The sequence below is a fragment of the Thamnophis elegans genome, chromosome 3 (assembly GCF_009769535.1).
Source record: "Thamnophis elegans isolate rThaEle1 chromosome 3, rThaEle1.pri, whole genome shotgun sequence".
Lineage (NCBI taxonomy): Eukaryota > Metazoa > Chordata > Lepidosauria > Squamata > Colubridae > Thamnophis > Thamnophis elegans.
The window spans coordinates 148,665,945-148,677,980 of NC_045543.1; the positions used below are offsets into that span (position 1 = coordinate 148,665,945).

The 12,036-nt window shown below is 42.3% G+C and overlaps 1 protein-coding gene across 2 annotated transcripts in view; it reads left to right on the forward strand.

Annotated features, from left to right (window-relative positions):
- Window positions 1–5,194: 5,194 nt before the first annotated feature.
- Window positions 5,195–12,036, forward strand: part of UBAP1 (ubiquitin associated protein 1) — a 44,905-nt gene continuing 38,063 nt past the window's right edge. For both annotated transcript variants that reach the window (XM_032213777.1, XM_032213778.1), the window contains exon 1: window positions 5,195–5,433. The gene's annotated coding sequence lies outside the window, so the exon portion shown is untranslated. The remainder of the gene's footprint in view (window positions 5,434–12,036) is intronic.

The following is a 12,036-nucleotide window of genomic DNA, read 5'->3' on the forward strand; positions in this document are numbered from 1 at the left end:
TCACTGCAGTTGTCAAGTTAGTCACAAGGCCGACTTCCCCATTGACTTTGCTTGCCAAAAAGTCACAAAAGGGGATCACGTGACCCCAGGAGACTGTGACGGCCATAAATACGCATCAGTGGCCAAACGCCTGAATCTTGATCATGTACCAAGGGTCATAAGCAGGGGTGGGTTTCAGGCGGTTCGCAGTGGTCCCCGCGAACCGGTTGGTCGGCGAACCCGGAAGTAAGTAACTTCCGGGAACACCGAAGGATCCACCCGCCCGCCCGCGTTTCTTACCCGGTTTTGACGAGTTCTGCGCTTCCACGCATGCGCAGAGCGCATACAGCACCTGCGCGATCCTCCAGGAGCAGCTGGAGCATCGCACAGGCGCTAGTACGCATGCGTGCACTGCGCGCGTGCACAAGGACGCCGCCAGCCCCGTTCCAGCCGAACTGGTTGGAACGGGGCGAGAAACCCACCCCTGGTCATAAGTATGAAAAACGGTCATAAATCACTTTTTAAAGTGCCATTGTTATTTTGAACAGTCACTAAATGAACTGTTGTATGTCGAGGACGACCTGTAATCAAGAAACACCAAGCGAGGTGCATACAGGCGGACTCCGACTTATAACTGCTCATTAAGCGACCACTCAAAGTTACTATGCAGTGTTTCTCAATCTTGATGACTTTAAGTCCTGTGGACTTCAACTCCCAGAATCCCCCAGCCAGCATAGCTGGCTGGGGAATTCTGGGAGTTGAAGTCCACAGGACTTAAAAGTCACCAAGGTTGAGAAACACTGTTCTATGGCATTGGAAAAAGGTGACATGACATATTTATGACGGTTGCAGCATCCCGGGGACACATCATCCCCTTTTGCAACCTTCTGACAATCAAAGTCCATGGGGAAGCCAGGTTCATTTAATGACGGTGTGATTAACTCAACAACTGCAGTGACTCACTTAACAATGCCAGAAAGGAAAGTTCTAAAGAGGTCATAAGTTTTGCCCCATTTTATGACATTTCGTTCCACACGACTGTGAATCACTGCAGTCGTTGAGGAAGTAACACGGTTGTTAAGTGAATCGGCTTCCCCACTGACGTTGCTTGGCAGAAGGTCAGGAAAAAATGATCCCGTGACCCCGGGACACTGCGACCGTCATAAATATGAGTCAGTTGGCAAGTATGTGAATTTTGATGAGATGACCACGGGGACACTGCAATGGTTGTTAAGTGTGAAAAACGGTCATAAGTCACTTTTTTTCAGTGCTGTTTTAACTTTGAACCATCACTAGCCAAACTGTTGTAAGTCCAGCATTTTGAGTTCCTTCTGTGTTTTTTTTTTAATTATCATTATTTTGGACTCTGTTCCCAACTTCAGTCAGGAAAACCTTTGTGTATTATGAACTTACCAATTGCTTCTTTCTTTCTCTCATCCGCTGCCTAGATTATTTAATTTTGTTCCTGATTCCAAACATTGGCTTGAGTCTGTATATATAGCATGATTCCTATTAACGTTTTTATGAAATTTGAAAAGGACATTCTTCTCCGCTCTGTGTAATTATCAGAAGCACATGGTTCTTGAAACCTAACATCTGCTGGAAAATTACTGCAATTGAAAGTATTGTAGGGTCTTCCCAAAGGTGCTTTTTGAGGAGGCAAATGGACTTTTTTTTTTTTAAGACGTTTCGCTTCTCATCCAAGAAGCTTCTTCAGCTCTGACTGGACGGTGGGGAAGGAAAGGATTTATATTCCTTGCAGACAGCTGGTCATTTGCATCCTTTTAGAGGGTCATTGAGGCCACTTGGAGGTTTATCCATGTCCTTGGGGTCACCTGAATAGTGCAAATAGGTGTGGCGCCTTCATGGCTTCAGTGTGTTTCTCTGCTCTGTGTCTTTTTTCTTTGGGAAGTTGAATAGCCGTAAGACCTCAAAGTTTCCAAAGCAGTTCAACCTTGACACACAGAGGACTGAGATGTTCTGAGGATTGGTGGCTTCTCCAAAAGGACTCTAGAACAGTGTTTCTCAACCTTAGCAACTTTAAGTCCTGTGGACTTCAACTCCCAGAATCCCCCAGGCAGCACAGCTGTGCTGCCTGGGGGATTCTGGGAGTTGAAGTCCATAGGACTTAAAGTTGCCAAGTTGAGAAACATTGCTCTAAAAGTTGTTAAAAGTCTGTAGAGATTTTTAGTCATCCTGGTTGTCGCAAAGGTGCTTTTTTTCAGGAGGCAACTGAACTTTCTGGTTTTTTTTGTCTTTGAAGATTCTTTGACAGGAAAGTGGGGAATGGAAGGATTTATTTCTCTACAGAGTTTTAGCTATGCAATTTGGGATGAACACCCTTTGAATGATGTGGAAGTAGGAATGGCTTTCCAGAGGAAAACATTTTTCCAGACTGCAAGAACCAAGAGCACCAGGAGTGTTTGGCGCACACAGGCAAGCACAAAATTTCACATGCACCACTATAATAAATTCTTTTTAGAGTGGGCATCAGAATTTGATTGTTAATGTGTCCTGGTGTTTACACAGAGAAAGTGATAATAAAGGTTATCTTATTTTATCCTATTCCACCCCATCTCATCCCATCCCACCTCCTGGACTTGGAAGTTCAGAGTATCCAGGGCTGAATAAATTATTAGTAATTTAATTCAGGATTGAAATAAATCTGTCCAGCGGCCATAATTATTCTACTAAGGTAGAGAGTTTTATGGTCAAAGCGATATTGGAAAGGGGCAGACAAGCACTTGTACTGAGGAACAAGCAAAATATTACAAAAGCCATGGCTTATTAAAACAAAAGAAGGAACTTACTGTGTTTACACCGCATTCTAAACAAAATAGTTTGGTGCCTGCTGTGAATGTGGGCTGATTAATTCTGCAGCGTTTTGCAATCCCAGAAAAATTTGACCAAATTATTCTCAGATTCATCATAGAAAATGTGTCATGAAAAAGAGCCAGCAAGTGGAACCTATTTTCCAGCGAGCTAATTAGGAAAAAAAAATCAGGTTAGTATCTGAAAAAAAGGATTTCCAAAAGCATAATTTAAGTAGCAGCAAATTATATTCTTTTTAAGACTACTAAATTGAATTTTGAAGGAATGTTTCAGGCCACATGAAAATGTAAACTTATACCTGCTTGTTACTCTTATTATTGGTTTGCTGAATTTATAGAGTGCTGCAACCGGAAACTCAAGGTGTTTCCTAACACTTATAATGCATAGCAATGAAATAGGTGTGGTAAATTATATTCAGATGAAGTTGAATTAAAATTTAAAGCACACAACACTGACTTGGTGACAATTAGGCCATCCAGAATAACTCAGTTTAAGTAGTTCCTGGAACGTTAATTGATGAAGAGGTATGGAGTCTTGGTGCTCTCTAAGCTTGGTTGTTTTCTTGCAGATCTTTCAATACCCAACTAGGCAACATCATCAGTGCTAGGAGTGAGATTTGTGGAGGAGGAGACGAGAGGGAGGAGGGAGAAGGAAGGAGAATTGTGTGATCCTTGGTGCTGTCTGAGCTTCCTTGTTTTCTTGCAGACATTTCATGATCCAACTAGGTAACACCATCAGTGCTAGAAGGGAGGGAGGTTTGTTTGTATACAAATACATACAAATGGCTTGTCAGTGTTGAAGGAAATGTTTGTTGTGCTTCTTTGAATATGCTGTTGTTTAATGCTTGTTTTTTGAGTATGTTGTTCCTTGCTTGAGGTATCACTTCATGCTTGTTTGTTGGTGGGGTATTAATCCTGATGTTAATCCCTACTTATCTGGGCTTTGATTGTTGGTGAGGAGCTGTTGTGATAGTTTTGTTTCCTTTTTAAATTTAAAAGATTTAAATTTAAAAGAATTGGTGTTAGATTGGGTAAAGGAAAGGCACACTCAAGATTAGGCAACAACAGCTCTTTATTGTACAGAACAATTATGTATAATCCAGCGAAGGTTCAGTCTGACAGCAGCCCTTTTCTAGGGAGCTGTCAGACCTTTCGACAAAGAGATTGAACCTCTGTTCCCACTGGAACAGAGGACCTTGGTGGAAACCATTGTGACAGTTGCTAATATCTAACAATTGGGAACCTCCATGCCTCTTCCTGGCCAACATTTTGTTTGTTGCCTTCAAACAAACAAATACGTTTTCTTTGTTCCTGCCTCTAGGAATCTAGATAATAGAATCGTTTCATAAAAGAAACAAGCCCAGAAATGAAAACCTTATCTGGTGAAATGAGGTTGGTGTCAGAAAGTAACCGGGGAAGCAGTGTTCCAGGTGTTTGCTTGGGGTGACTGAAAGACGCTGCTTTCCTTAACACAAGATCAAGAGACATCTTGGTCAAGGGGGTTGGACTAGAAGATCTCCAGGGTCCCTTCCAACTCTGTTATTCCATATTCCTGGCAATTATCAGAACAAATACAGCTTTCTTGGCATGTTTTCAGAAACGCTTTGCCCTGGTTTGATTGAAAGAAAAGGACTGGCACAAGTTTACCCAGCTGGCTTTGGGCCTCAGGTAGGATGCCATGCCCAACCTCTGAGTCCACTACAGGTAGTCCTCAATTTACACCCATTCGTTTAGTGACGGATAGGGCTGAATACATGCTGACGACATGTCTTTTTGTTCATTGCAATGCGATGCTACTCAGATTGGATCCTGCAACTTAATAGTTTCCACGTAGATTATGTTGCAATAGTCCAAATGGGAAATGACCAAGTGCCCCTAAACACAGGTAGTCCTCAACTTACAACACTTCACTTAGTGACCATTCAAAGTCACAACGGCACTGGAAAAAGTGCCCGATGGCCGGTTTTCACACTTACGACCATGGGGATGCGGCAATGGTCGTTAAGTGTGAAAAAACGGTCCCGGGTCACTTTTCCAGTGATGTTGTCACTTTGTAGTCCTGTAAGTCCAGGACTATCTGTATATTAATTTAATCTATTATTTTTTTAAATCCTAAAATCCAACCAGTTTTTCCCAGTAACCGGGCGGGGGGCGGGGGAATAGAAAACCTTATAGGAGCTTCCCTCGGCTACCAGTCAAAAGTTTTGGACCACATTTCCCATCCCCCCTTGCGAGCGAGCGAGGGGTGTTCCCCGCTCGCGCCACGCCACTCCTGAAGAACACGCCCCCTTCCGCGGCTCTGCCGTCTCTTATTGGCCGCCCGCTTCCGCGTCGCGTGACCGAGGCGGTGACGCAGCGCGGCGCCGTTGGAGGCGGAGGCGGAAGAGGCGGGACGGGGTCGGGACGGGGAACAAGATGGCGTCGCCCCATTACCGAGGAGCGTCTGGAGGAGGGAGCCGGTGGGCCTTCGCCGTCGTCGGCCGCGAATTCTAACTCGGAGCCGCCGCACGGGGGTCAGGAAGAGTAGGAGGAGGAGGAAGAGCGGCCGCAGGGTCCGGGGCGTAGCCGCCGGAGTGAGTACGCCTCAGCGCCGGCCTCTCCTTATTCCCCGAGCGCCGCTGAGGTAAAAAGGCCGTTTTTCTCCTCGGGGAGGGGGGTGCGGAGTCTGCGCAGGCGCAGTGCGGCCGGGGGTGTGACGCTCGGCCCGGGGGTCGTGAGAATCCGGCTCCTCCGGCTTTAAGTTCGGTCCTGGACCCCCGGATCCGCCCTCCGAGTTGAGATTGGACTCCTCCGGCCTTTGAGTGGGCCTCTTGCTGCCTTCTAGGCCGGTCGTAGCCGCATCCGGCCCACTGAGACGGTGGCTCCCCTTGGCCCGCTGCCCTGGGGGGGGGGGGTGTGTCGATTTGGGGAGGGGAGGCCTCCTGCTTCGGGGAACAAAAGAAGCTTGGGCGACCCAGGGGAGTTTCCGAAGGCTGACCTTGGTGCGGTGGACTAGGAACAGAGCAGCGGACAGGATACTTCCTGGTTTGTGTGGTTTGTTTAAAAGGGTTTGTGTGGCCTGGTGTGGCTGGCAGGAAGCACAGCCTTCTCTTAAATAAATATATATATTTATTCAATTCCTACCCTCAAAACGACGCTCTAAAGCACTGCACACCAGAACAACTAGACACAAGGACAGTTTTTCCCCCCGAACGCCATCACTCTGCTAAACAGATAATTCCCTCAATAGAATAGGATTCTTTATTGGCCAAGTGTGATTGGACACACAAGGAATTTGCCTTTGATGCATCTGCTCTCAATGTACATAAAAAGACAACCTACATTGGTCAAGAATCCTAAGGTACAACGTTTAATGATAGTCACAGAGTACAAATAAGCAATCGGGAAACAATCAATATCGGTATAAATCATAAGGACGCAAGCAGCAAAGTTACAGCCCTGTAGTCATACGTGGGAATAGATGGGTGATAGGAACGATGAGAAGACTAATAGTAATGCAGCCTCGGTGAATGGTTTGACTGTGTTGTGTCTGTCATCTGCACCTCTATAACTGTCGGATTTGGTTCTGCAACCCAACAAGACAGACACAGACTTCAGAGGGTAATCAGAACTGCAGAAAAAACAATGGCTACCAACGGGTTCATCGACAAAAGGGCGAATGACAAAACTGCGCCCGACTAAACCGTGTCACTGACGTCATCAACAGGGCGACAACAGCGCGGAGAAAGAAACACGCTGTAAACCCTAAACCTAAACTTAACCCCTAACCCTAACCCTTAACCTAACCCTTACCTTAAGTTAAATCGGCTTTCTTTCGACACGCTATTTAAAGCGCCCTTCTTTCTCCGCGCTGACTGTTGTCGCCGCGTTGATGACGTCAGCGACACGGTTTAGTCGGGCGCGGTTTTGTCGTTCACCCTTTTGTCGGGTCACGCTACCAACGTGCCTTCCATTGAGGACCTGTACACTGCATGAGTCAAAAAGAGGGTCGTGAAAATATCTACAGACCCCTCGCATCCTGGACATAAATTGTTTCAACTCCTACCCTCAAAACGACACTATAGGGCACTGCACACCAAGACAACTAGACACAAGGTCAGTTTTTTTTTCCGAATGCCATCACTCTGCTAAACACTCTGTTCTTGTCTGAGATTTTCAGGGTCCTGTGGTTTAATTTATAGCCCTTTCAATACTTAAATATGAAAAACAGTGGGTTTTAACTAGAGGCAAAGTCCTTTCTGAATTGGGAAGATTACTCTTCACCATTCTCAAATAACTAAAGACTTCCTGTTATCTTGGCAGTATTTTGCTAGACGAAACCGGTCTTATATCACAACTGGAATAAGGGCATGGATCTGTCTCACACACTGAGATTCTAATCTATAACCACTAGAGATGGACAGCTCTTGTATAATTTGTATAGTGTAAGTTATAAGGGAAGTTGCATATTAATATATTGTACTCTTCTTTTTTCTTTTTTGGGATGAACACCAGAAAGGAACAATCAATGCTGATTGTTGACTAATTGCTCAACTAAAATTTTTATGAATCATCATTAATTTGTTTTTCTACTCTTCCCAGACTTTGGCATTACATTTTCACACAGAATTATTTGTTAAATACATTTTATGCCTATTTTTTGTTTAAATGATGTATTGAGAAAGGACATTTAAAACATTATGGTTTTTTGGGGGGGAAATAGGTTACTACAGTGCCTAAAACTATGGCAGCATTTAAGCCTAATGATCCCTATGATATAAAATGGGTTCGAAGACTAAGAACTTTCAGTTTGTATTTGCAGAAGACAGCTGGGCAAACAAAGAGGACCAAAACATTTCTGAAGATTCTTGCAAAATAAACAATTTGGACAGTACAGATATTAGAATAATTAACATATGATATTCCATGAAATATTGGATGATTATAGAAAATATTGGTCTTCATCAAAACTGGCATAATAAATACCTTGAATACAGAAAGGTGAATTTCAGTTGTTTGTGTTCGGGGTGAAAAGTCTTGCTGTCTTGTTACAGATTTCAAGAACTGTCAAGGAAGGCTTTTAAATAGGGAAAATGTTATATTTTTTCTGTGGAATAATCCTTGGAAAAGTTAGATATTATAATGGAATATTCATATTAGAACATGAATTTTGGAATGTGAACATGCCTTTTATTTTGAAGTGTGTCTGATTTTATTTAGTCCTTCAGTATTGAGCCCTTAAGACCTGGCTAGCCCGTCAGGCCTGGGGACAAAGATAACTGTCCCCACCTGAATGATGAATGAATGTTGCTTACTATTTTACTTCTATGTATTGTTGTGTCTATTGTCTGTATACCCCCCCCCCCCTTATTTTATGTAAGCCGCCCTGAGTCCCCTCAGGGAAAAGGGCGGCCTATAAGCATTAATAAATACAAAATACAAATAGTAGTTACAGTTAAGATATTTAAACTTTCCTAAACAACTTGAGCATTAACACTTTTTATAATATATAGATTATTTCCAGTAGAGAAGTATTTGCGTCGATATCTAAAAGATGCTGGTAGGTTATCTGTAGGGTAATTATCATTGTGCTTCAGTTCCATTTGACTTTTCTGGTTTATATTGATGCTTACATGTTTATGCGTTTTCTGAATAAATGAATATGCTGCCTACCTCCCCTTAATGATTTTGAGCACCTTATAGTTAAAAGGATGTATATATGGTTTTAGGTTTTTGCTAAAGTTATATTTGTTTGAAACTCCCTTTAAATTAGGCCATAGTCCATTAACTTATATGTAATACAATATGTTTAAAGTGCAGGTTGTTTTGGATTTACAACTACATTTGGGACCAGAATCTCGGTTGTTGAATGAAGCAGTTGTTAAACGTGATGTCATATGACTGCTTTGCCAATGATCACAAGTCTGGCATTCTTCATTGCACTTGTTAAATAATCTTATATGTTATTAAGCAGGCAGATAACCAGGTAAGGAGTGGAAATTAACTCAGGGAGGTGGAGGAGACCTGCCACAGACCATTTCTGAATGTCTCTCCACTCAGAAGCTGAAAATTCTCCTTGTCAAAAATAGGATTTTTCAGCCTCCGAGAGGAGAGCTACTTGTGTGGGGCCTGCACTGGAGCTTCTCACCCCCCCCCCCCCCCCCCAAGGCATCCTGCACTTCTTATTCACTGTGCTTCCTCTCTGATCAGCAGCTGAAAATCCTACTTGGATTTCAACTCCCTCTTTCCTCTATTCCCTATCAAAGAAACTCAGTTCAATGGCTGCTTGGATTTCAGCAGAAAACTCAGCCACCAGCCAGAGCTGAAAGAGGTCTCTGACAAAATCCAAATGGGCACAGAGTTCTTTCAACCAGCCCATAGGCAAGAGGGAGTTCTCTTTGCAGGTGGCAGCAGCTTGCTACTTTTCCTGCCGGCTTCCCCAATGACTTTCTGGGGAAACCGTCAGAGAAACTTGTGAATCACAATCACATGATTGCAGGGTGCTTGGCTAAGTGCAAATAGGTTGCAAAGCACTCAGATCATGATCATGGGGTGGTGATGTGATGTTTTGTAATAGTTGGAAGTTCTTTACTGACCACAAAGCACCTTTTCTGAGGCTGTCTTTAATTTGAACTGTTGTTAAGTGAAATTGGAACGCAAGGCCTATCTTTATTGCACAGCTCCTTGTTGTAGCTGGAATTATTTTTTATGGTTTTTTTTTATTTTTTTGTTGGTTAGAATGAAAAAACTAGACTTCCAAAATGTTTACTGGAAGAGATTTAAGAGACTTCAGAAGGTCGATTGTGTAACAATTACACACATGAACAACAAGTTTGGAAGCTTGTGATAAATTCTCACTATGTTACGTAAGTTGAACTGCAAATATCACGGGGTTTTCCAAACGGAAATTTGTTTTCAGTATAAATTTGCTAGGCTAGTATTAATCTGTAAAATCAGTCACCTATTGAAGTCTAACACCTAATAGTCATTCTCAGTCATGAAGATTTCTGAAACCAGATCAGATGCCAGATCAGACTAAAACTTTCCAGAAAGTCAAGATTGCTAATTAACAATGTTAAAATATTTTCAAATTGACTTGTTTTTTAATCCGAAACACTTACTTTAAACGTGAAAATTGATGTTTTGATCCTCTTATACTCAAAATCGTATTTTGACCTTTCGATTCTTCCAAAATGAGCTATGTGTCCTGTCTTGAGCTGAAAAAAAGAATAGAATAGAATAAAAGAGTTGGAAGGGACCTTGGAGGTCTTCTAGTCCAACCCCCTGCCTAGGCAGGAAACCCTGCCTGTAACTAGCCTTACATTCAAAATGGGATGTTTCCCATGCTCTGTGCTTTTTAGAAAATAATTATTATTATTACATTTATTTGCCACCTAACTCTCCATGGGACTAATCTAGGCAGCTCGCAACCATAAAGAAACGAAGAAATAAAAAAGGAAGTTTAAACAAGCCAAAGTAAAATAATAGAATAATAAAATAAACAATGCTTTGATTATGGACTGAGTCACTGCTGGCAAGGTTCTCCCCTGTAGCTGTTCCAGTTATGAAATGGATAATTTTGTAAAGAATGTTGACAAAAGGGCCGAGCTTTCCTTTCTGTACTTTTGTTTCTTATTCTTGGCTTTTAGTTTTGCATGAAAGTGATGTCATAACAGTCTGTCATGTTTGTTGGGAATTAAGGATTGTTCAACGTTACTTTCTTACTGCTTAGCCCAAATTTGAGTTTTACCATTGCCTTTTAACGTGAATACAGTTCACAGACTTTTATGCTTCCGCATTTATCATACTACTGGATGTTATACTAATTCAGTTGCATAAGGTTAATATCAGATTGACTAACTCACACTTCTCATTTGCAGTTTGATTACAACACATTTTTTTACCTTTGCTCTCATCTGAAACACCCTAATTTTTTTCTTTCTCATATAATTGTCACAGTTCCCAACGTTGTCCACTATATAGGCAGAATTGCTTCTATGCTTTTTTTAAATAACGTGTTTCCCCAAAAATAAGACAGGGTCCTATTTTCTTTTGACTCCTGAAATAAGTGCTTGGCCTTATTTTCGGGGAGGTCTTATTATTTTTGAGGTGCAGGAGACGGCGACCGTGGTCACTTCATTGCTGCTGCTGTGTTGCAGTAATTTTAGGGAGGGCTTATTTTAGCACATGCGCACAAAAGCGTGATTGGGCTTATTATCCGGGGAGGGCTTATTTTCAGGGAAGCAGGGTAAGTGTTTCAGGAGTAGCTATTTAATACTATGTAAAGAGGAGATTCTTATACCTATCAAGAAATAAATTAGGCTAAACGTGGATGCTGGTTTCAATTATTTGCTTTTGTAATATGAAAGTACATGGCGGGGCGGAAGAGAGCTGACATCGCGATGGCACAACATGCGATCTTGGTGTTCCGAGATCGCAGTCGAATTTCTGCCACTGGACGGTCCATTCGGACCTAAACCGTCCCACAGAGGTGGTGATTGAGAAGGGCACCTCCTGCTGATCTCAGAGACACTGCAAAGTCCCTGAAAGATCCAGGAATAGCTCTTTTGTCCGGCGACAGAAACGCAGCTAATGAAGCTGCTGAAATTGGGACAGCTCCAGAACGGGAAGAAAGCAGAAAGAGAAAGTGTGTCAAATTGGTGAGGAAATTTTATTATAAGAGGAAGAAACTACCCAAGAAAAAAAAATTAAGTTAAGATTGAAGACAAAAGACTGTAGGCAGCGAGATTGATCTGCATTGAACTTAGTGTGTTATCCAGTTTCTAATTTCTTTTTTTTTTTTTCACGGATGGAACTTTTGCAGGGGCTCCCTATTTTTTAAACTGAATGGATTAATTCTTTCTTCTTCTTCTTTTCACTTTTGCTTATACCTATGGATTAAAATTCTCCTTTTTTAAAATAATGCTTGGTTTGATTGATTGGATTGTTTTTGATCTCCATTTAAGGGTTTTTTTCTTTCTTAAACTTGGAATATAAAGAAGAAAATAAGAAGGATTATAAAGAGGATTGTAACAACAGGAGGAAAAGCAGTTACGCTGCCACTTAGAGGCTGGAGCAATAGCAATAGCAATAGCAGTAGACTTATATACCGCTTCATAGGCCTTTCAGGCCTCTCTAAGCGGTTTACCGAGAGTCAGCATATTGCCCCCAACAATCTGGGTCCTCATTTTACCCACCTCGGAAGGATGGAAGGCTGAGTCAACCCTGAGCCGGTGAGATTTGAACC